A 27,198-nucleotide genomic window follows, 5' to 3' on the forward strand; every position below is an offset into this window, starting at 1 on the left:
TCTTCTTTCTTGCATAGATCACATTGCTGTGCCTGGATGCCAAACAGAATGAGAAACATAGTCCCAGAATTATCATAAGGCCAACTATAACATTCTTGTTATGAATATTTTTCATCAGTGTCTTTATAAAATTTTACTTTTAAACTAGTGGCTTCTACAAATGATTACTTTTTGATATGTCAAAAATCCTTATTAAACTATCATAACTTTAATCATCTATCTTTGTTATTTTGGTTCTAAATACCTAATATCTCAAAAATGATAAGAGCTTGATCTGGTTAAATATAGCTGCTTCTTATTCTATTTTGCCACTCATTTTATTTATCCATCTGTATATCTATTATTAATTGATGTTGAGTGCTTTCAGAATTGTTCTGTAACTGTTGAGATATTATATGGTATATGTTGCTGTGAATTACTCATTTGATTTTGTAATGTTAAACTAATCTTATATTCCTGGGATGAACATAGCTTGGTCATGGTAGATTATAATTTTATATATGGATGATGTCTTTTCTAGTATTAAATTTAGAATATTGAATAGTTGTTCAGTTGTGAGATTCACATAAAATTATTTCCCATGCTCTTTGTTTTTTCATGTTTATCATCAGTGTTGTGTTAGTCTCATAAGTTGATTTGAAGAGTGTTTTCTCTTTTCTCTATTCTCCTGAAAAATTTGTGTAATATTAGAATTACTTATTCTTTAATTACTTAATGAAACTCAGTAGTGAAGATATATGGGCATGCAGATGTTTTTAATAAAAGATTTTGCCCACTGATTCAGAATTTTTAATAGTTTAACAATCATGAAGATTTTTATTTCTTCCTAAATAAGTTCTACTAAGTTTTAATTTTCTAGGGTGCTGTCCTCATCTTTTAATTATTAAAATGTGTTGGCAGGGGGCTTTCTAAAAACCCTGGCAATAGACTAAATGCTTATGTCCCCCTAGAATTCATATGTTGAAACCCTGAACACCAATGTAATAATATTTGGAGGTTGGATCTTAGGGAGAAAATTAATTAAGGAGGGTGGAGCCCCCATAGTGGGATTAATGTCCCTATATGAAGAAAAAGGGACTAGGGCTCATTCTGTGTACCATGTGAGGATAAAACAGGAAGACCATTATTGGTCATCTGCAAATCAGGATGAGGGCCCTCGCCAGGACTCAAATCAGCTAACACCTTTATCTTGGATTTCCCAGTCTTTAGATGCATGAGAAATAAATGGCTATTGTTTTAGCTGCCCATTCTATGGTAATTAGTTGCATAGCAACCCAAGGTAACATAGCCTTCCTATTTCTCCAATAATGTGGAATCTATAGTTTTTTCTTTTAAATATTCTCCATATTGTTCGATATTGCTCCTCTTCCCTTCTTTTTCTTTTGAATCTGTCCCATCAGAATGCTTCACATTTTAAAGTTTAAAAAAAAAAAAAAGCCTTGATATCCCTTGTGCTAAATACATACTCTTATTTTAAATTTCTGATCTTATATTAATATTTGTTTTCCCTATCTTTTACTTTCCCTAAATTTCTTGGCATACTTATACTAACCTCCAGATATATTTAACTCTTTAATTTTTATCATTTTTATTTTCTATATAAAATGTATAATAATTTAAAGCAGTGAATTTACTTCTATTGCTTTACTTCATTTCCCCAGGACCTTTATGTTTAACATTTTTATCCTTTGATTTGAGAAAATTGCTTTCTAGTTTCCATTATAATTGCTTCTTTGACAAATGAGTTATTTTTATTACTAAACATGAGGACTTCTTACATATCTTTCATATTTGCTTCTAAATAGTATTTTTGCATTGTAGTCAGAATATGAATTATAATATTTCATCCTTTGAAATTTGTTATCATGTGTATTAAATTCTGTGGATCAACATATAGATTTTCTATGAGCATGAACTAAATCATAGAGTCTAAAATTTTTGTTTTTTATGTTTCATAAACTTATGCTATATTCCATAAGCTTCCATTTGTTAATTTTGTTAACCAGTTGTTCAAATTTTCTGTGTTTACTACTTATTTTGTAAGCTTGTTCTATCAATTACTGAGTCATATAAAAACTTTCCATTATAATTTTGTTTCAATTTCTCAAAATAATTCCAACGGAAAGAATAAAATACTTAGGAATATATCTACCTAAAGAAACTAAAGACCTATATATAGAAAACTATAAAACACTGGTGAAAGAAATCAAAGAGGACACTAACAGATGGAGAAATATACCATGTTCATGGATTGGAAGAATCAATATAGTGAAAATGAATATACTACCCAAAGCAATCTATAGATTCAATGCAATCCCTATCAAGCTACCAACAGCATTCTTCACAGAGCTAGAACAAATAATTTCACAATTTGTATGGAAATACAAAAAACCTCAAATAACCAAAGCGATCTTGAGAAAGAAGAATGGAACTGGAGGAATCAACCTACCTGACTTCAGGCTCTACTACAAAGCCACAGTTATCAAGACAATATGGTACTGGCACAAAGACAGAAATATAGATCAATGGAACAAAATAGAAAGCCCAGAGATAAATCCATGCATATATGGACACCTTATCTTTGAACAAAGGAGGCAAGAATATACAATGGATTAAAGACAATCTCTTTAACAAGTGGTGCTGGGAACTCTGGTCAACCTCTTGTAAAAGAAAATAATTCCATTAATTTTTATAGTACATATCCTGGAAATATTTATCAGGTGCACACAAGCCTAAAATTATTGTTACATATTCTGGTTTAGTTAATCATGTGAAGTGCTGCTTGTTATAATTGCTTATATATGAAAGTCTATTTTGTCTGGCACTATATGTTTTTACTTCAGTTTTATTCTCCAGTTTAAAATCAATAGTTTTAAAAAAATAAAATTCCTAAGTAAAATATCAAACAATTTTGCATTTATTATGAAATACAAAGTTTGTTATAATAGAGTCAAGAATAAGTTTTCATTTGATATGAAATGTCTGCCCCTTGAATTTAATCATCTTTCTAAACTGAATGCTAACATGATTATGCAGAGATAGGCTAAAGGCAGTAGTAACATTTTAAGAAAAGCTTAAATGTCTTTGTCTTTGAGAGCATCATGAAGCCACTGTGGCACACATGGCACTATCTACCTAGAAATTCTTACTATGCAAGAAAATAAAACTGCCATTTATTCAGTAGAAAAATATGCAGTTGATACTACTTCTAACTGATATACAGATGGAGGTATTTCTATACTGAATCAGTGATACTAAAATTATAATTGTATGCATGCTCAGTCATGTCTGACTCTGCTACTCCGTAGATTCTCGCCTGTCAGGCTCTTCTACCATGGAATTTTCCAGGCATGAATGCTGAAGCAGGTTGTCATTTCCTTCTCTGAAATTATAATTATTTGATTTTATTTTCTAAGGATCTTTGTTTTATTTTTAAATGATGTATTATAAAGCACTAGAGCTGGATGCAGAGAATTTATACTCAAACGATGCCATCACAAAATCTTGAATAAGCTCAATATCTGTGATAGATTATATTACTGTCTAAATAATTGCTCTTCCCTACTAAAACTGCCCTTTGGACAGATTAAAACTCCTCCAACACAGTAAGTTTGGTCGTGAGATTGGATTTTGCCAATGCAAACTGAGAGGTACTGGCATGTACTGTTTCTCCAAAGACCTTAAGAACTATTTCATCCTTCTGTCAGTGCTTTCTTTTTTCCCCTCTGCCAGCTGGAAAAACAATGTCCTGGGTGTTCTTTCAACTAGTTTCTTAGAATAAAGAGTGAAAGTCACACCCTTGATTGACCCCTAATCTGAGTGAAAAATAAACCTGTCCCGATATTGCAACTAAAGTGTGTATGCTGTTTGTTGTACAGCATGACTTTGTCTTAAGCAGATTGATACAGCCTCTGAACCCTACTCTGTGCAAGGGCAATACTGATTTTCTACTTCCCAGATCTGTGGTTAGGGCCTAATGAAATACAATACGCAGCAATACATTGTAAACTCTTAAAATACTATTAAAATGCTAGGCGACATCATTTCCCACATATCTCATTTTATTCTCAAGGAATCATTATGCAAATTTCCACAGCTAATTTAGAGATAAAGAGTTATGCAAGCAGATATTAGACTTCACTAACCTTTTGAGTTTTCACATTTCTGCTTACATTACCCATCTGTTGCTGTGCGTTGTCTATGCTTTCCATTGGGCCCTTAACATATTAATTGTAGGCATTTTAAATTCCCTATCAGATCATTTTGACATCTGTGTCTTATCTCTGGGTTTGGGTCTAAGTCATACTTTATATTGTCTATGTTTTTCTTACCATTTAGTGTGCCTCTTTATTTTTAATTGGAAGCCAGACACATTGAAATGGAGCAGTGCCCTATGGCCCTTGCCCCATGTCCTCATCCTGCCATTTGTCTGTGAAAAAAACTTCAGGCAAAGAATATGTTTAATCAGAGAAGTGAGAAAAAAAGGAAAATAGTTCAAGAGAACTAAAAAATAATAGTTTAGTCATAGGCATAGCTAAGGATATTTCGTTCCTTTTCATGAGCTATAGATAATATTCTGAGCCATAACCTGTGGACTGTACTGATACACCACAAAGCAGAAAAAGTTAACTATATAATGACAAGACTGTAGGCGTGATTTACATTCCTCATGATTCTAAGAATTGACCTCAAGGAAATGGAAGCAAACCACCCTTGGAAGTGAAGACTAACTTTATTTAATCAAGATGGTGGTCTGGTCAGACCACTGCATGACTGATTTCAAGATGACTATCAGAGCTGACTATGCTGTTTCTGCATGTAGCTCCCTCCTTCTATCTATAAAAGCTCTTGACCACTGATTGTGAGAAAGAGTCAACTTTCAGACAGGAGTTCACCGCACCCTCTTCCCCTGCCATACCCTGCTGCTGGCATCCAAAATAAAGTTGATTTTTCTTTCCATCAACCTTGCTTCAGTAATGGCTTTTGAGTGGTCCTCAGCCAGACCCCACTTTTGGTTACAGTATCAGATAATAGGAAGTTAGGTAAATGGGCCTTTAGTGTGAGAGTTTATGTTAATCTGAATACTGGTTATGTTCAAATGTTTGTGGTAGCTGTAGGTCCCAGAGACTTCAAATTCCTCCAATGTCTTTGTTTTTCTTTCAAGCCTTGACTTTGGGTTATCCTACAGACTCTTCCTGGGAGAGAGTCTGGGTCTTGCAGCTCTTTTATTTATAATCCATGTTATTAGACTGACTCCCTGTTTGTGTGGTGAGCACATATTGGAGAAAGGACGCATTCTATAATATCGTGACTATTTCATTGTCTTTAGTGGGCCTTGGCCTGACTTGTGACTGCATGAGTGTTTCTTCAGTTGTAGAACTTTTATTTCTCCACTCTGGTGAGACAGAAAGGCTAGAGGGGGCTGAGGTAGGGCACTGTCATCTTCCCAGCTGGGATAAGGCTCTAATAAAGACTTTTAACCTGGAGGGAAGGCCTTTGTCAGGAAGAAGACGTTAGACACATTTCACAAAGATGACTCTTTCCTTCATCCTTCTGGGGCTGCTTGTCTGAGATCCTTATCTGATCTTGATTTTGAGAACCTAGTAAGGTTCCTTGGAGGTAAAACCCATGCAAGGGCAGGGCCCTCCTCATATTGTGGCCCCAGAAGTTTCTCTCTGTCAGAGTTGTGAGCATTTGAGCCACCAGCAAATTATTTGATTACTATAAAGGTCTTCCTACCAGCTTGTGACTCCCTCAATTTCTGCTCCCATTAAGCAAATCCTGGCTCTGATGCCGGATTTTCCTAAATCCCTAGATTTTATGGTAGCAGTTTGTCTTGTAGCCTTAGTTTTTTGATGAGTTCAAGAAAAGTAATCGGTTGTCAGTTTCTTCATCCTTTTATTGTAAGGATAGAATGGCAGTTTCTAAGTTCTTTACCTGGTGTAGTTGAACCCAAAAGTCTAAACTTTTGAAGTTCTAAATTTTTCCCAAGCATTTTCGCAAGCATTTGGAACCAATAAAACTTTTTCTTCAATGTGATATTTTGCCTATTGGATGAGAATGTTTGTTGTATTTTCCTGTTTGATACTTAAAAATTTTCTATAGGTCACTGGATACATATGTATAATAAACCTTCCCTGCATTAGTTTGTCTTGCAATTTATAAGGTTTGTATTGGAACACTAACTTTTTGAAGTAAAATTGGCTTCATATGAATTGTGGAAACATGAAATGTAGTTTTCCTTTAGAAATGTCAATTATGCTCATATGTTTTTAATCTCTGTTTAGAAATGGACCTTTTTGTAACACATATATGTTATAAAACTATAAAACAAAATGACTTTTGAAAAGTAGCATTCAGTTTAGTTAACTTCCAAGACTTGGCTTTGGCTTAATACATGTACTCGCTAGTATCCCTCTACTTATGAAGGTAACTTATTGGTAAAGATCAGTTGAAGTTACTGTGAATGTTTTCAGACCCTTCCGCTGACTCCTCTCCCAGTGTTTTTTAGCTGACTCTCAGTTCAGTCCAGCAATAAAACATTGGTTTAATTTGTCAGTCCCTGAAGGACTACAATTTGTTCTTGTCCTTATCTCATTCCAATTTTATTGTTTCTAGAGAAAATGTCCTAGCTTGTAGTTAATCAATAGATATTCTTAGCTATCAAATTTTTGAAAAAAAAAAAAAAAACAAAAGTGAAAAGCCTTTTCAAGTCTCTGAGTCATACTGTAGAGCTTTTTGTGAAAAAAAAAAAAAAATTGCCATTTTATTGAGAATTCATATTACGATATTTCATTAGGTTTTATGTCATTTGATCGTCTTGGGTGTCTTGACAATAATACATATTGAAAAATGATACTATTATAGAAGTATTATTATACTTAGTATAATACTATTAAATACTATTAAAATAGTATACTATTATGCTTCTACAGCACTATTATAGAAGTCACTAGCTGCCGAGGTCCAGCCCCGGCTGATCCAGGGTATTCGAAGGAGAGACGGCTAGGCGACCTATTCAAATGTTAATTAGAGATAATAAAAAGTAATAGAATGAGGATAGCTCAGTAGGAAAATTCAGTGGAGAAAAGAAGCTGAGTGGCTTGGTTTACGTGGAAAATCAATATAACCCGTGACACCAGGTTAGCTCTGACCACGGAGGCTGCAGGCGCCCTCTCGAATAGCGGAAGGTGCCCCACCTTAGACACCTTCTCGAGTGGGTCTTAGAAGCCCAGGCAAATAAATGGTCGCAGAGGATAATCGCGCTCCAGATGGACACTCAGCTGGAAGTTAAAGGGAAGAATGACATGGGGAGACCAAGCGTTGGTGAGCAAGGCCCATAGCTTTATTTTCAACAGGGGCTTTTATACCCTAAGTTACACATAGAGGATAATAGGGGATGCAAAGTCAGCAGTCTTTGATGCTTATCAAAAACCAGGGTTTCTTTCCTGCAAATTTATCGTATACAAATGGTTTAGGTGATTTACATCATCTTCTGGCCAGAGGCCTATTAACATTTTATGACTCTTGACAAGGACTTATCAACAAAGACTTATTTTCTCTAAGAGTTAATTATTTTAAGGTTTGGCGCCATCTTTCGAAGATAAAATTACATTCCTATAGGGCGGATGTGTAATGGGTTTACAAAGGAAATAATTTATTACCTCAAGGGTCTAAAGTTACTAACACCAAGGCCACTACTTATTTTTTCTACATACCAACTATATTAATTAATGCACATTCAAGGATACAATACAGGGGATGTGGAAACTTGGCAACAAACATTGGCTCATCAATGAAATCTTTTACTAGTTTTATTCTGACAGTTTCTAACTCTTTGAGAGGCTCTAAGCTATTTGAATATCTTAAGCTTCCCATGCCTCTCCAGGCTGGGAGACTGTAAACAATCGTATGCATAGCTGTAGGTGTCCGGGTAAACTTGTCAGGCGAGTTAGAGAGCCATCTGAGGGGTTTGGATTTAAACACTCCTAATTGCCCAGGAACTTTATTAATTGGAGCTCTAAGTTAACTCTTTGACAGAGAGTGTGAGATGGTGGTGGGGGACAGCCCCCAGTAAAGTCAGAGGTGAGAGCACAAAGCAATAAAGTAGGCAGACTCTGGTTTTTGGGGGTAGATGCTCAAGAATATTCGGGGGCACTCCCGAGGCTCGATCCCGCCTTTGCGTATGCCGAGCCCCCTTCCTCATGACCTTTGTCACGAGTGGAATGTCTCTCGCCGGCTCCCGGCAACTAGCCATAGATGTATGTTTAAATTTAAAACTAATTAAATAACATAATACATGAATTCACATTTTTACTAAATACATCCTAACTGTTGATATCACTAGTGGCTACCATACTGGACAGTCTACGGAACGTTTCCATCATCACATAAGTTCTATTGAAAAGCACTGCTCTAAAATGAGCCAGTTGATATATAGATGAAATAATGTCAACTAAGCTAGGCCTTTATAATTCACATGATGAACTCAGGCCCATTTTCTAGAAAATGAAGTATCAGAACTTCCATTGAAAAGAGAGAGAGAATATGGACAAAATAAATCTTTTCTACTTGACAAATCCAACAAATGGAGCATAATATGTTATAACCATAAGACAAACCTATCTTAAATAGCGTGTGAATCTCTAGCACCTTTTCTAGGAAATTTTAAGAAGCCCACAAAAAAAACGAAAGCAAAGATAAGTTTCCATACAAGTGCCTTAAGTTTTCAATTAATTTTTCTGGCATCAAAATTTAAGAGGTCATGCTTATTATTTTAATAATTATACAAACCTAAGATTTGCCTATTTTTTTTAGTACATAATGACATTGAATAAATGACTGTGAAAGTCAAGTAGGATTAAAACTTTCTTCTGTAAATAATAAAGTGAAAAACTATAATCTTACTCCCCTGATTCAAACTGAGGGAGTACATACAGGATCTAAGATCACCATTACAATTTTATTAAATTATATGAAAAGAAAATTTAGAATTAAATTCAAAATAGAATATCTTCACCAGTGATTAACTGTTGTGAAATTTAGCCAATTGTGCTAGTTCAAACAGAAGATAGAAAAGAATAATATCAACCCAAAAATGTGAATGTAAATAAAGTATATTTATACAAATAACAGAATTTCTGACTAAAATAACATGAGATTAATTTAGCAAGGATATTTCACTCAAATCCCTGTTAAAAAGGTGAAGTTAAGAGGAAAACTCTAAAAATATTGTTTCTAGAAGAAAGTGTGTGTGTATGTGAACATTTGTGTATATCCTGAACTGAACAAACATAAACGAAAACCAAGTACATGAAAGCAGGAAAACACTATATTGTAAAGTAATATTAGCAGAACCAGAGCCTTAGAAAATCAAATTGAAAATAATATAAATAGATGAGAAATGAACAAGGGTAATTGAATTCAAGATAATAGGAAATAAAAGAAAACAATTATATTTGGACACACAATGACAAGTACATGCTTCAAAATGATATGAATTGGATTTCAGATGGTAGAAATATAACATATAATGACCAAAATGAAGTGAAAGATAACTTAAAATGATATTGTAGTATCATGAGTGAATCAAATAATACAAACTGAGACCAAAATACAGAAATGAAGTAAATTGGGCAATGAACAAAAGCAGAAAGCTGCATAAGAAAAGGTTAATAGGTTTAAACAGAAGGCAAAGGAATGAATCCACATTGAAATAGGAGACATGGATGATATATTTTGAAAAATACACTTGTGGATAGAGTATTATACTAAATAATGAGAAATGTGATGCTGAAAGTGTGTCTGATGGCAATAAAACTAGAATAAAATACTATTTACACTGAAATAAGCCATTATCACCATTATACTGTTAAATATAAAATCTAATTAACTAAACACAGGAATGAAGAATATTCAATCTAAAATTATTTGTACTGACACAAAACCTCACTTGGATTGACTATAGTAAATTTCCTTGGGAAATTATGAATTATTGGATTAAAATAACAGCATTGAGCAATTTTAGTAAAACAAGGAAAGTTGTGTTAAGTCAAAAAATTTAATTTACAGAATACCAATATAAATATATAATGGCTGCTATCCAAAAGTCTACAAGCAATAAATGCTGGAGAGGGTGTGGAGAAAAGGGAACCCTCTTACACTGTTGGTGGGAATGCAAACTAGCACAGCCACTATGGAGAACAGTGTGGAGATTCCTTAAAAAACTAGAAATAGAACTTCCATATGACCCAGAAATCCCACTGCTGGGCATACACACCAAGGAAACCAGAATTGAAAGAGACACGTGTACCCCAATGTTCATCGCAGCACTGTTTATAATAGCCAGGACATGGAAGCAACCTAGATGTCCATCAGCAGATGAATGGATAAGAAAACTGTGCTACATATACACAATGGAATATCACTCAGCCATTAAAAAGAATACATTGAGTCAGTTCTAATGAGGTGGATGAAACTTGAGCCTATTATACAGAGTGAAGTAAGTCAGAAAGAAAAACACCAATATAGTATACTAACACATATATATGGAATTTAGAAAGATGGTAACGATAGCCCTATATGCGAGACAGCAAAAGAGACACAGATGTATGAAACAGTCTTTTGGACTCTGTGGGAGAGGGCAAGGGTGGGATGATATGGGAGAATGTCACTGAAATATGTAAATTATCACATGTGAAACAAATTGCCAGTCCAGGTTTGATGCATGACACAGGGTGCTCAGGGCTGGTGCACTGGGATGACCCAGAGGGATGGCATGGGGAGGGATGTGGGAGGTGGGTTCAGGATGCGGAACACATGGACACCCATGGCAGATTCATGTAAATGTATGGCAAAACCAATACAATATTGTAAAGTAAATAAATAAATAAAACAGATTAAAAAATTATATATATATATATAGAGAGAGAGAGAATAAAATACACATATAGGATGTTTCACTATTCTATAGTGATATTATTTGGCTGCTAATAAAATTTTTTGTTCTGTTAGCCAAAGAGGTATATGTGCTTTTGATCTAGATTAGTTTTGAATTCATATTTCTACCTTCACTGCACAGTGTAAACCAAAATACAGAAAAGGAAAAAGAAAGGGAGGAATGTGAAAAAGGGGCAAGGAGAGGGGGTAAGAAGGAAGGAAAGAAGGAAGAAAAGGCATTGTTTTCTTAAAGTAAAGTGTGTCTTCAGCGGTGTGAAATTTCTTTCCATGAGTTTTGTTAAATATATTTTAATTCAGTTTCCAAACTGTGAAATCTGCCAGAATATTTTGCATGTTCCTTCCCCAGCCCCCAACCCTGCCCAAGGTATCTCTCTTGGATTCTTTGAACCCATTTCTAGACTTCTTACCTGGTCACATTGAGCCTCTCCTTTGCGTCTATCTCCAATACTGGATGTCTTTGTTTGGGACCACACTAATTCATTTTTCTTGTTCTCTCTCTCTCTCCTCTGTGTCCTTTCACTGGGGAAAATTCTCCAGGACTTTCCTGGATAATTGTGTCTATATAGTAAATCATTTTTGACACCTTTAATGCTTACTTTTAGAAATATGAAATCGTCTCACAAATAATTTTTGCTTTCCCAAACTAACTTGATGTTAAGTTTGCATATCAAGTAATGGAAGTATTAGGTAGAAATTTAGGCATGAGCAACAAGGGGTGGCCTAGCTGAAAAATATGCAAGCTGATCCCAGGAGAGCTCACAGATGTGCTACAAAAATAACCGCAGAAACTTTTCCGGCTCCTGCACATGTGCCCTAGTCACACAGCACAGTGGATAGAAACTAATCACAAGGGCTTCCTCGAGTAACATTAAGCAGCTAGGAGCCAATTAAGGTTTCATCAATATTCTATACATATATACATCTGATTATAACAAACTGAATTATGGGAAAACATACACAACAGAGCCTGCTGGTATATAACTTGCAATTGTCAATTGGCCTTGAGTGTATGCTCATTTCCATTCCCTTTCATTGATTGTTGGTAGGTACAAGCCCACTTTTGCACAGGGCATAGCCAAAAGGAGGAGAAGGGAAGTATAAAAAACAGGAAAACAAGAGGGATTAGGACAACTCCTTTGGGGTCAGCCAGCTCCTATGTTTTGGGAGTGTCTGTCTAATAAAAGATATGTCTACTTGAGCTGAACTGAACTGAGCTGTAATTGAGCTGTAGGAGTTGCTTGTATATTTTTGAGATTAGTTGTTTGTCTGTTTCTGAAAGCTGTCTTTTCACCTTGTTTATAGTTTCCTTTGCTGTGCAGAAGCTTTTAAGTTTAATTAGGTCCTATTTGTTTATTTTTGCTTTTATTTCCAATATTCTGGGAGGTGGGTCATAGAGGATCCTGCTGTGATGTATGTTGGAGAGTGTTTTGCCTATGTTCTCCTCTAGGACTTTTATAGTTTCTGGTCTTATGTTTAGATATTCAATCCATTTTGAGTTTATTTTTGTGTATGGTGTTAGAAAGTGTTCTAGTTTCATTCTTTTACAAGTGGTTGACCAGTTTTCCCAGCACCTCAATCCCACTGCTAGGCATACACACTGAGGAAACCAGAATTGAAAGAGACATGTGTACCCCAAAGTTCATCGCAGCACTGTTTATAATAGCCAGGACATGGAAGCAACCTAGATGTCCATCAGCAGATGAATGGATAAGAAAGCTATGATACATATACACAATGGAGTATTACTCAGCCATTAAAAACAATACATTTGAATCAGTTCTAATGAGGTGGATGAAACTGGAGCCTATTATACATAGTGAAGTAGGCCAGAAAGAAAAACACCAATACAGTATACTAATGCATATATATGGAATTTAGAAAGATGGTAACAATAACCCTGTATACGAGACAGCAAAAGAGACACAGATGTATAGAACAGTCTTTTGGACTCTGTGGGAGAGGGAGAGGGTGGGATGATTTGGGAGAATGGCATTGAAACATGTATAATTGGCATTGAAACATGTATAATATCATACATGAAACGAGTCGCCAGTCCAGGTTTGATGCACAATACTGGATGCTTGGGGCTGGTGCACTGGGACGACCCAGAGGGATGGTACGGGGAGGGAGGAGGGAGGAGGGTTCAGGATGGGGAACATGTGTATACCTGTGGTGGATTCATGTTGATATATGGAAAAACCAATACAATATTGTAAAGTTAAAAAAAATAAAATATAATGAACTGAGCTGTAACTTGTCTGTTGTTTTAAATACTTTAGTCTGGCATTCCAAATTTTTGTGTTGTTCCAAAATTCTGTTGAAATAAATAGAGAAATAAACCGAACTGACAGAATATTGGTCATGTTTTTAACCTTCAATTTTGATCTACTTTTAATCTCATACTCTCCTGATTGAAAGAGCATTTAGAAATCTCAAGGTAATAGTCTCACAGTTAAAAAAAAAAAAGGAAAACATGTTGTCATTTGACATTGTTTACTGTGATTTTAAAACATGGTTTTACATTCTTTGCCATTCTTCCCTTTGAGAGTTAGAGCCGAATTCCTCCCCTCTTGCATATAGTAATCTAATTCTTCTCCTCTTGACCATTGACTACCTAGATTCTAATAAATATAGTGTTCAGGAAGTGATGCTTTGTGATTTCCAGAGTAAAATGATATAAGGTCATACATCTTCCACCTGACTCTTGGAACAATCATTTTTAGGACCCAGCTAATATCCATGACAAAACTTATTTCACCGGCAAAGTTTGACTATAGATGTTTTGGCCAACTGATCCAGCTGAGAGCTGGCATCATGTGTATATACAAGGAAGCCTTTGAGATTATCCAGCCCCAGTCACTGTCTGATTGTAATTACATGATTGACTGTCAAGCAGAAACTGACTACCTGAGCCCAGCCCACCCTCAAAATCATGTGAGATAGTAATAAGCAGCCACTGTTGTTGTATACCCCTAAGCTCAGGGTTGCGGTGATTTCTTTTAACTCATTAAAACCTGGTTACAGTTCAGTAGATATAAAATGCAAGATGAATATCAAATGCAAGTGAAATGAAAATCTCAAAAAGACAAATGATGTGTGAATCCACTTATATGAGGCATGTAGTCAAACTCATAAAAGTAGAATGATATACAGACCTCCATGTTCATTGCAGCATTAATCACAATAGTCAAGACACAGAAACAACCTAAACATCCATCAACAGGTGAATAGAGAAAACAGGTTATATCCCTACAATGGAATATTATTCAGATTAAAAAAAGAAGGAAATCATGTCATATATAACACTGTGGATGCACATGAAAATAATTATATTAAGTGAAATAAGCCAATCACAGAAGGACACATGTAGCAAGATTCCACTTATATGAATATCTAAACTAGTCAAAATCAAAGAAACAGAATAGAGTAGTGGTTGCCAAGGGTTCAAGGGAGAGGGAAATCGGGAGGTGATGGTCAAGAGATATAAAGTTTAAGTTATACAAGACGGGTAAGTTCTAGAGATCTGCTGTGCAATATTATGCCTGCAGTTGACGATGCTGTATTGTATGCATAAACATTTGTTAAGCAGGTAGGTCTCATGTTAAGTGCTTTTGTAATGTGTTAGTCACTCAGTCATGTCCACCTTTGCAAGTCCATAGACTGTAGCCCACCAGGCTCCCCTGTCCATGGCATTTTTCAGACAAGTAAAAAATACTGGAGTGGGGTTGCTGTTTCCTTCTCCAGGGGGATCTTCAGGACCCAGGGATTGAACCTGTGTCTCCTGCATTGCAGGTCGATGCTTTACCATCTGAGCCATCAGAGCTTCCCTTAAGTGGTGTTACCATAGTCATTAAGATAGTTGGTAGCTTCAAGGGTGGAAGGAGTAAGGAGCCATTGTTTAATGACATAGAGTTTCATTTTGCAAGATGAAAATGTGCAAAAGGTTGATTGCTCATCAGTGTGAATATATTTGACACTTCTGAACTGTACACTTAAAAATGACTAAGATGTTCCTAAGTCTCAACTATTGTCCACAAATGGAGGACATTTGTGGACACAGCAGGGGAAGGAGAGGGTGGGGTGAATTGAGAAAGCAGCATTGACATATATACACTACCACCTGTAAAACAGATAGCTAGTGGGAGCCTTCTGTATAACACAGGGAGCTCAGCCTGGTGCTCTGTGACAACCTAGAGGGATGGGATGAAGGAGGTGGGAGGGAGGCTCAAGAGTGAGGAGATATATACACTTATAGCTGATTCACGTTGTAGAGCAGAAACCAACACAGCATTGTAAAATTTAATTTTAAAAATGGGTAAGATGGTAACGTTGATGTTATGTGTATTTTGACACAATTTTTAATATAATAATTTTAAAAGAGGGACTTGATATTACCTGATCTGAGAGAATAAGGATGTAGAAATAAGAATGGCATCAAATTCTATTGGATTCAATCATTGGAATTTGGTATTTGAGTAAAATGAAAACTGTATGGAGCCTTAGCCTATTAGAATGAGAAGGAATCTTAGAGATTGGGTGCCCACTTTATACATTTAAGGAAAGTAAGGTTCAAATTGAATTAAGAACCTCCTGAACACTAAAGTCTGACCCCAAGATCTATTTTTTTCCAATAAATAGTGTCAGGGAACAAATCTATGATAAATTTAGCAGAGAGGTTTTACCTGCAATTGCAAGCGACTGATTGCTATTCAGAACAGTAAACAACCCCAAAGACAAATTTTTCTACTCTTTTCATCAATGTGACTATGAAACTGTTTGTTTTGAATCATGTTCTGCTGTTGCTTCTCCCCATGTAATGGCAAAGCAGTCAGACAATATTTCAGCAGCACGACTGTAGAAGGAATGAAAAAGAAACCTTGATGAAATTATTGACATGGATGTCTCTTTTCCCACTCGACTCAAATCATTTCACCTGCTGTGGACTCCAATAAAATGAAACCTGCAGTTCCAGGCTTTACTGATACTCTTAGCAAAAAAGAAAAAAAAATGCTGAAAAAAAATGAAAACAATAACAAAATTGTCTGACAATGTTGTCACAACCTTGTTTTATCATATGAGGGGGGTGCTTAAATGTTTCATTTAGCTTTTCTGTGCTTACAAACAGAAGATTGAGGAGATGGATATACGATGAAAGAAAATGAATTAAAGTGACTAGTTACTTCCTGCTATTTTAATAATCTCAAAGGATTTCCTAATACCAGACCACCTGACCTGCTTCTTGAGAAGTCTGTATGCAGGTCAAGAAGCAACAGTTAGAACCTGACATGGGACAAAAGACTGGTTCCAAATTGGGAAAGGAGTACGGCAAGGCTGTATATTGTCACCCTGCTCCTTTAACTTACATGAAGAGCACATCATGTGAAATGCTGGGCTGGATGAAGCACAAGCTGGAATCAAGATTGCTGGGAGAAATATGAATAACCTCAGATATACAGATGACATCATGCTTATGGCAGAAAGCAAAGAACTGAAGAGCCTCTTGATGAAAGGGAAAGACGAGAGTGAAAAAGTTGGCTTAAAATTCAACATTCAAAAAACTAATATCATGGCATCTGGTCCCATCACTTCATGGCAAATAGATGGGGAAACAGTGGAAACAGTGACAGACTTTATTTTCTTGGGTTCCAAAATCACTACAGATGGTGAATCAACCATGATGCTTGCTCCTTGGAAGAAAACATGTTTGCTCCTTGGAAGAAAAGTTATGACCAATCTAGATAGCATATTAAAAAGCAGAGACATTGCTTTGTCAACAAAGGTCCATCTAGTCAAAGCTATGGTTTTTCCAGTAGTCATGTATGGATATGAGAGTTGGACCATAAAGAAGACTGAGAGTTAAGAATTGATGCTTTTGAACTGTGGTGTTGGAAAAGACTCTTGAGAGTCCCTTAGACTGCAAGGAGATCCAATCAGTCAATCTTAAGGAAATCAGTCCTGAATTTTCATTGGAAGAACTGATGCTGAAGCTGAAACTCCAATACTTTGGCCACCTGATGCGAAGAACTGACTCATTTGAAAAGACCCTGATTATGGGAAAGATTGAAGGCAGGAGGAGAAGGGGACGAAAGAGGATGAGATGATTGGATGGTATCACCAACTTGATGGACATGAGTTTGAGCAAGCTCCAGAAGTTGGTAATGGATAGGGAAGCCTGGTGTGTTGCAGTCCATGGGCTCTCAAAGAGTTGAACATGGCTAAGAGACTGAAATGAAGTACTTCTGTTATTTGAATAATCTCAAACAATTTCCTAACTCTCATAAGTGAAAGTCATTCAGTCGTTTCTGACACTTTGCATCCAGGCCAGAATATTCAAGTGGGCAGTCTTTCCCTTCTGCAGGGGATGATCCCAACCCAGGCATCAAAGCCAGGTCTCCTGCATTGCAGGTGGATTCTTTACCAGCTGAACCACAAAGAAAGCCAAAGAATACTGAGTGGGTAGCCTATCCCTTCTCTAGTGGAACTTCCTGACCCAGGAATCAAACTGGGGTCTCCTGCATTGCAGGCAGATTCATTACCAGCTGAGCTACTAGAGAAGCCAAGCCTTTCATAAGATGCTACCTTACCCAGATCAGTTTATTTTCTCTTTTCCAAAGATTAAGTAATCCTCTAGTAATGGTAGTTGGAGAGTTCCATTTCAACATACTGTTAACCCTGTTGCTTTGCCCAATTTTTAATTAAATGTGGTCAAGTAAGAAGTAATTAATTTAATTTGAAATTAACACACACACACTACTTTGCCAAAATGTTCTTGGAAGTACCCTTTGGTTTAACAACTCTTGAATTTCTAACTTTGTCTTAGTCACATGTGCCAGCAATTAGAGTATCTGCCAGCAGGTGGAATTCCAGGTTCTCTAGGTGGGTAGATCTCTTGGTATAGACATTGGTGGATGAGCAGACCAAGATAAGCACTCAACTATAGTTCTTTGCTTATTTCTTTCAAACATGTATCATATACATATGTGTGTGTACATCTATATGTAATGAAATGTGATCCAATAAATATGTGCTGTATAGAAAATCGCAATAAAATAAATCATTTCAAGCATATATTTACAACAGAGCATTTCCTAATTATTTTGATTCTAAATTCACCTCTTTGTCAAAAATTAACTAGCATTTCTTTTGTTTTAGAATTGCTTTGGTGCCCTTCGTGTTTATCAACAACACCTGAATATACATTCAAGGACGGGCTTGACTTGTATAACCTGAATGATCAGAGATACATGGTGCTGGCATCAAACACTGTAAACTGGAAGCGAAAGTTCACAGAAGTGTAAAACCTGACATGTAGTTAGAAGACTTAAATATAAAATACACCTCTCATACTTAACTGGTACATTTTCTTGGCTAAGAATATAAAGTTCTTTTAGCGTCCATAACCCTACTTGTGAAATGTTGTTAACTACTCTATCTGACAGGGCTTTAACCAACAATGGTAAAGAATCTGCCTGGAATGCAGGAGACATAAGTTCAATCCTTGAGTCAGGAATATCCCCTGAATATATAGATAATATATGAAAATTAATGAAAGAAATGTTTGAAAATGCAAGAATATTACTGTGATAAATCCTCATTATTTTCTATATCATAAAAATAAACACTTTTTAAGGTATAGAAAAAAATCCGAACTGAACTAAAAGAGTAGTTGTAAAAAATCAGTATGGGCAAAAGGATATGAAAACAAAGATCTCAGTAATAAAGTCATCAAGGTAAGAAGACAGCTGTTGAATGTTTTATCTATATAAATGTAGACCTGAAGTTAAACAACTGGGGATTAGGATTACAAAAACACATTCAGACAGGACACACTAATATAACTGACAGAAAATTGGTGGTTTATGAAGAGAAGAAGCAGATTGGTAGTACCTAAAGTTTAAAATGACAGTTTAAAATCCATGATGACAGCCATATCTTTAGTAAAATTTCTTAGAATCTAAGATCTCATTCAAATTCATTAAATTTTCTTCATCTTTGGTTAAATTTATGTGCATTTAAATTCAGTAATTTTTTCTAAAATATAATGTGTTGTGTGATTGTACTTTTCTAACATTATTTCCCTAGTATAATTTATGTATATAATCATCATATGTACCACCTACCTCTTTATTTTTCACCCAGAGGGAGGTGAATACCAGGAAATATTAATTATGTTCACTCGCATGACTGGGTTTTCTTGTAGTATAAATTAGTATTTGCATAATACATAATCTGAGGATATAGTCTATGCAGGTATTTATGAATTTAAAGTAACACTAAATTTATGACTTTTTTGAAACTTATACATAAAAAAGTATAGAATAGTTGAATCTTATTTTGGCAGTTTGCTAGATGGGTATAAAAATAAGTAAATCAACATGGGGCTTAGGAAGCATTACTACAAACAAAGCTACTAGGGATGATGGAATTTCAGCTGGGCTATTTCAAATCCAAAAAGATGATGCTGTTCAATTGCTGCACTAGTTATATCAGTTAATTTTGAAACCTCAGCAGTGGCCACAGGACTGGAAAAGGTCAATTTTTATTCCAATCCAAAAGAAGAGCAGTCCTAAAGAATGTTCAAACTGCTAGACAATTGTGCTTATTTCACATGCTAGTAAGGTTATGCTCAAAATCCTAAAAGCTAGGCTTCAACAGAATGTGAACTGAGAAATTTCAGATGTACAAGCTGGGTTTAGAAAAGGCAGAGGAACCAGAGATCAAATTGCCAACATTCGTTGGATCATAGAAAAAGTAAATGAATCCCAGAAAAACATCTATGTCTGCTTCATTACTATGCAAAAGCCTTTGACTATGTGGATCACAACAGATTGTGGACAATTCTTAAAGAGATGGGAATACCAGATCACCGTACTGGGTATTCTGAGAAACCTATACACATGCAGGTCAGAAAGCAACAGTTAGGACCTTACTTGGAACAACTGACTGATTCAAAATTAGGAAAGGAGTATGACATGGCTGTATACTGTCATCCTGTTTATTTTACTTATATGCAGGGTACATCACGAGAAATGCCAGGCTGGATGAATCACAAACTGGAATCAAGATTGCCAGGTGAAATATCAACAACCTCACACATGCAGATGATACCACACTAATGGAAGAAACTGAAGAGGAACTAAAGAGCCTCTTGATGACAGTGAAAGAGAAAAGTGAAAAACTTGGCTTAAAACTCAACAGTGATAAAGCAAAGATCATGGCATCTAGTCCCATCACTTCATGGCAAATAGGAGGGGAAAAATAGAAGCAGTGATAGACTATTTTCTTGGGTTCCAAAATCATTGTGGATGTTGACTCCAGCCATGAAATGAAAAGACTCTTGCTTCTAGGAAGGAAAGCTATGACAAACTTAGACAGCATATTAAAAAGCAAAGACATCACTTTGCTGATAAAAGCCCATATAGTCAAACCTATGGTTTTTCCAGTAGACATGTATGGATTGAAAGTAGGACCATAAAGAAGCCTGAGCTCCGAAGAACTGATGCTTTCAAATTGTTACACTGCAGAAGATTCTTTAGAATCCCTTGGACTACAAGGAGATCAAACCAGTCAATCCTTAAGGTAATCAACCCTGAATATTCATTGGAAGGACTGATGCTGAAGCACCAATTCTTTGGCTATCTTATGCAGAAAGCTCACTTATTGGAAAAAACCCTGATACTGGGAAAGATTGAAGACAAAAGGAGAAGGGGGCAACAGAGGATGAGATGTTTAGATAGCATCACTTACTCAATGGATGTGATTTTGAGCAAACTCAGGAGATAGTGAAGGACAGGAAAGCCTGTCATGCTGTAGTATATGGGGTTGCAAAGAGTCTGACATGAGTTACTGACTGATCAACAGTAACAAAGTTGGCAAAGATCCTAATGAGGTATATAAATTATGTGATCTTAGCTGAAAAAATGAGGAAGTTAAGAAAGATGACGAATCATGTAATACAAGGAAAAATAGACTTCCAAAAATTATGGATCTTATAAGTATGGATGAACAGTCAAAATAGAATAGTGTAAAAAATTTCATTTGTCAGTCACAAAATTATATGACTCAATGATTATGCAGGTTAAAAAAAAATGCACATGCTGACAAGTTCCAGGATGAGGCCAAAATGAAATGTGGCTGATTTTAGTGACAAAGAAGATTACTGACTGATGATGGGAATGATGAGCAATGCAGATTGAAATTTCTATATTCAGCATGAAGTCCCTGAGGATGATGGGAGTGCTTCTAGTGGAGAGAAAACTGAACAGGCACCGATATGTTCAATGAAGAGCACTTAGAAGACATTACAGTAGGTATTATTAGTATGTCTAATTTGTAGATGAGCGAGTTGAGGATCAAAGGAGACATATAACTTATTCTGAGTAAGTTAGCTGGTAACGAGTTAACCCAGGATAAAAGCCTTCATTTTCAAATTTCTACTATTTCATACATCTAGGAAGCTTAGAATCTCAGTATCTCTTTTATACTTGGACAGATTATAATGGGAAAAGTTCTTTATATATTTTGAAAGTTAATTATAGATATAAATAAACTGGTGTTACTCACAGAGAGTGATTCAGGGTGTTGGATGGACTTAGAGAACAAATAAAACATGTTCTACTCTCATGCCCTTTAACCCTCTTGCCCCATAAAATATAATAATGAATTTGAATGACACTTTATAAAGCAATGCATTTTTAGTTTTATTGACTAAGAACTAAAGCTAATCTCTCTTTAGTTCAGAACAAACAGCAGGGCTCTGGGGGGTAGGAGGATAAAACAAGGTTCTTGAATAAATATGTCTACTTTGGAGAGGAGTGGAGTCAGTTCAGTCAGTCAGTTCAGTCACTCAGTCATGTCCGACTCTTTGCGACCCCATGAATCGCAGCATGCCAGGCCTCTCTGTCCATCACCAACTTCCGGAGTTCACTCAGACTCACGTCCATCGAGTCCGTGATGCCATCCAGCCATCTCATCCTCTGTCGTCCCCTTCTCCTCCTGCCCCCAATCCCTCCCAGAATCAGAGTCTTTTCCAATGAGTCAACTCTTCGCATGAGGTGGCCAAAGTACTGGAGTTTCAGCTTTAGCATCATTCCTTCCAAAGAACACCCAGGACTGATCTCCTTTAGAATGGATTGGTTGGATCTCCTTGCCGTCCAAGGGACTCTCAAGAGTCTTCTCCAACACTACAGTTCAAAAGCATCAATTCTTTGGCACTCAGCTTTCTTCACAGTCCAACTCTCACAATCCATACATGACTACTGGAAAAACCATAGCCTTGACTAGACGGACCTTTGTTGGCACAGTAATGTCTCTGCTTTTGAATATGCTATCTAAGTTGGTCATAACTTTTCTTCCAAGGATTAAGAGTCTTTTAATTTAATGGCTGCAATCACCATCTGCAGTGTTTTTGGAGCCCCCCAAAATAAAAGTCTGACACTGTTTCCAATGTTTCCCCATCTATTTTCTTCATGTTTCCCCATGAAGTGATGGGACCGGATGCCATGATATTCATTTTCTGAATGTTGAGCTTTAAGCCAACTTTTTCACTCTCCTCTTTCACCTTCATCAAGAGGCTTTTTAGTTCACCTTCACTTTCTGCCATAAGGGTAGTGTCATCTACATATCTGAGGTTATTGATATTTCTCCCAGCAATCTTGATTCCAGCCTGTGCTTCTTTCAGCCCAGCGTTTCTCATGATGTACTCTGCATATAAGTTAAATAAGTAGGGTGACAATATACAGCCTTGACGTACTCCTTTTCCTATTTGGAACCAGTCTGTTGTTCCATGTCCAGTTCTAACTGTTGCTTCCTGACCTGCATATAGGTTTCTCAAGAGAAGTGGAGAGGGGCAGAGAAAAAGGTTTTGAAACCTGGTCACAATGCATTAGAACAAAATCCATACATGCAGACACTCAGGGGCAGTCTCTGCTTTGGGATCCAGAAATCGATGTCAGAAAGATCTCAGGGTATAGTGTGTGAGTTCTGTATAAGTGTTCCTTGTAAATTCACCAGGAGATGGATAGAGATTGAGTTAAAGAGAATTTAACTAATACTTATTGAGCCTTTTCTCAGGCACCATTCTAACTACTTTACCAATTATCTCATTTAATTTTCAACCATTATAAGATGAAGTTATTATTCTACAGATGAAGAACCTGAAACTTGCAGGGTTAAAGAGCTTTTCCAGTCAAACAGTTAGTAAAAGTCAGAATCAGGCCATGAGACCCCACATATGCTTGACTGTACATCAAGTACTGCTCTGAATTACATGCTTTGCACAAATCTGACATAGTTTCTTCTACTTCAACACCCATATTAGATATTGTAAAAAACAGAGGCCCGGAAAACTAATAATAAGTCATAATTCAAGATGGTCAACAAAACATAGAGAATGAATGTATGGAAAGCAAGGGGGAATGGGGTGGGATAAATTAGGATATTGGGATTGACATATATACACTGAGTATATGCTAAGTCACTTCAGTCGTGTCCAACTCTTTGAGACCCTCTGAACTGCAACCCGCCAGGCTCCTCTGTCCATGGGATTCTCCAGGAAAGAATACTGGAGTGGGTTGCCATGCCCTTCTCCAGGGGATCTTCCCGGCCCAGGGATAAAATAGATAACTAATGAGAACCTGTTGTTTAGCACAGGGGGAACAAAATGATCAATAGCAAGTGTCCTTGTTGCTGCCTTTTATGGACTAAGGCATGTCATGATTCATTTAAATTTTAGCATCATTTACAGAAATTAGATATGGTCTTAGATCAGGAGGTTGTTCTATCATATCCTTTTTACATGCAGATGCAGTTTGCATTAGAAAATACTATTTTCAGTTCCAGTTAGGTCTCTGGACATCGTTTTAGCTGCTGGAGGCTCCTCTGGGTTTGACAATCGACATGGAAGGTAATAGTAAGATAAACAGCTGAAAGAGATTATTTTATTATGGGGCATATAAAAGTAAAATGGATGTCCGGGTAATTTGAATTATCAACCAGCAAAATCTCACTCATGACATCCAGAATTTTTTTGAAAAATGAGTGTATAAAAAATGAAATAGGGTTTTAATTATTGCTTACATTTATCTGGTACATGCTAAAAAAAAAAAAAAAAAAAAGGAAAAGAATAGGTGAGAAATAATTCAGTAACTGCATTACCTGCCTATCTAGTGTATCACTCAGACGAAATAAAGGGTTGGAGTGAGAGTAAAAAGCAGACCTGGCTTTCAGAATGGATATCATTTTTCCCTTTAATTCTCTGGTTTGAGAGATTCCTCCAAAGCAAGGGAGATACATCTTCCTATATCTTCCCTTTTCTCCAACTTAAAAAACTACAACCAGGCAGTCTTTGGTCAAACAGGAAGCATGGGTGTATGGTATCTCTGCCTCCCTGGTCGACATTACATCAAATGCTACACATTTGATAGGAAGTTTCCTCATTTCCTGCCTTCTGACAATGTTCCTGAGTCTTTGAAGGCAGTTGATCCAGTAACTGTTGCGATTATTTAGTGATAGGCTTGTTTAGTAGATATATGTGAGACAGGGGCAGGGAAACAGCCAACTCTTATCTACCTCGTGTTCTTGTCAATTCCTCACTGCTAGGCATCCACACCAGCAAAGGTATAATTGATCAGCAGCTTCCTTCACTATTCAGAATGATGGGTCAGAAGCTCTATAACTGACCTATTGATCTTTTCCAAGGAAGTAAATATCACCTTCAGAAATGAGACACCAACATTAATGGCAGGGTTTGTTTGCCTTCCTATTTGACACTCATCTGCCAGCTCCATTGAATTTTTCCTAATCTTTTTCCATGGCGGTTCTGCCAAACATCTTTCTCTTTTCTTCATTTTTCTTGTTCCTTCTCTTCTTTTCTTCTTAATAGGAACTCCAACAGAATACATTTCATTATAATCTGTATAACAGGCAATACATAATTTTAAATGACTTCTAAATGAATTTCTTTTAAATGAACATTCCTAGATAATGGCACAGAGAGGGTTTTGGTATGCTCTCTATGCTTCCCTAAGAACTGCTAAGAGAATAAGTAACTTAAGCTTGGTACTTAGGAGACAGGGCGGATTTTGCAACCGAAGCATTTTCCGAATTATGATGGCTATGGACACATTTGTCAATGCAAAAGCAAACTAAGTCATCACATCTGCTTCCTATTTATCTTCAGGTCACATCTGCTGACTTTACCAACAAAAACAAGTTATGCTTTTTCCCTCACATTTGGCTTGGCAGAGGTGTTCCAGATGGGGCTGCCTCTGGAGCTGTTGCCTTCTCTTTTTCTTCCCTCATCATCAGCAACATCTTCACATAAATCCAATTACAACCCTTCCTCATAATACTGAGCAGCCAGGAAGGTAAAAGGGAAAGCTACATTTAGATTTGCATTCTGTTTTGCATTACTACCCCCACCACCACCCCCCCCCTTTTTTTTTTAAAGAAATCTCCTTACTCCTGAAACTTCTGAAAAAATTCACAATTGCACATGTAGTTAAATAACTCTGGGATATGGCTTACCTTTTTTCTTGTCCAACATCTAAAATGTCAAATTAAAAAGAGCATTACTCTAGGGGGTGTGCTTAGATCATTTCCTTGATATGTAAAAAAAAAAAAAAAGTGTTGCTTTGTAAATCTTTTCCATAAGTGTGTTGTTTTGTACATATTTTCTCCAAGAATTGATAAAAACACTACTACTTCAGTTGGGGGAAATGACCTTTTTTTAAGAGAATTTCTGTTTTTGAAAATTTGTATTTCCATCATACTTTTTAAAATAATTAAGATATCTGTAGTATTTTATTTTTATAGTGTTTACCTTGTGAAAATTCCAGAAACGCACATATAATACTTTGAGCTTGCAAAACAATATTAAAAGGTGATTCTTATTTCTTCGATATTGTGGGAATTATAGGGCTTAGCAAGATGAAATATGCAGACCCAAATTATAAACTAGGTGGTAAGGCTGGCGTTTTGCTTCAATTTTCTGAATCTAATAACCCAACTTTTCTTTTCTTTTCTTTTGCAGTAATTGGGTTTAGTTTTCTATAGTCACCTTGTTGTGAAACCGAGTCCACCTAAAAGTGAATTGCCCTTCAGAGTTTGTAATAACTTCACTACGCAAAACTTTCTTCCCTTTCTTGTCCCACTCCACTTTTCCTCAGGATGGACGTGTATCAAAGAAAAGGCGCAACTGAGATTGAGCAGGACCCTGTAGGAACTCCCAGGTCCAAGCCCCTCCACGTCCCCTAGTTCTTGTTTGGCATTCCTCAAGTTCCAAAGAACAGACTCAAGTGGTTAATGATTAGAACAGTAGAGTCACAGGATCTCAATCTGAGGTATATCTTTGAGTTGTTATGCAAGAAAATGCCACCCTATTCAGTGGAGGACAGTGGCTATTGCTAACCCCAAGCACATAAGCCCCAGACTCGTTGGAACCAGAAGACTGATGAGTAAAATTCTAGGAACATCATCCTGTTACTTCCCAACCAACCAATCAGAGAAATGTCCAGAAATTGATCGAACACCCTACAACCCTCACCTCTAATGTTGCCTTTTAAAATCTTTTCCTGAAAGCCTTTGGGAATATAGGTCTTTTGAGCACCAGCTGCCCATTCTCTTTGCTTATGTGCATGAGTGTTAAGTTGCTTTAGTCAGGGTTGCTGACTCTGCAACCCTGTGGACTGTAGCCCACCAGGCTCCTCTGTCCATGGGATTCTCCAGGCAAGAATACTGGAGTGGTTCGCCATACCCTTTTCCAGGGGATATTCTCAACCCAGGGATTGAACCTGCATCTCTTAGATCTCCTGTATTTGCAGGCAGGTTCTTTTCCACTAGTGTCACTTGGGAAGCCCCTTTCCTTGCTTGGTGCCCTGCAATAAATGCTGTTTTCCCTCACCACAGTCTGGTGTTGGTAGATTGGTTTTGCTGCTTGTTGGACAACTAGTCTTACGGTAGTTTAGTAAATGATTGTGCCAGATTATATAAAGGAGTGGTATCATAGGAAAATATAGTTGCATTTTGTTTTTTCTATTGATAAAGAAAATTCCAGGTCCTAAATTATTTAAACGGAAGTTTTAAAGTATCTTGATATAATTAGATTCAACCTACATTTTTTTTTATTTGGGGAATTTCAGGATTATGACATATGAGAAGGAAAAGAAGTGAGATCAAACATTATGTGTAATACACCAGTTGTTGTTGTTGATTAGTCAATAAGTCATCTCTGACTTTTTG

Source organism: Bubalus kerabau, chromosome 15 (genome assembly GCF_029407905.1).
Source record: "Bubalus kerabau isolate K-KA32 ecotype Philippines breed swamp buffalo chromosome 15, PCC_UOA_SB_1v2, whole genome shotgun sequence".
Lineage (NCBI taxonomy): Eukaryota > Metazoa > Chordata > Mammalia > Artiodactyla > Bovidae > Bubalus > Bubalus kerabau.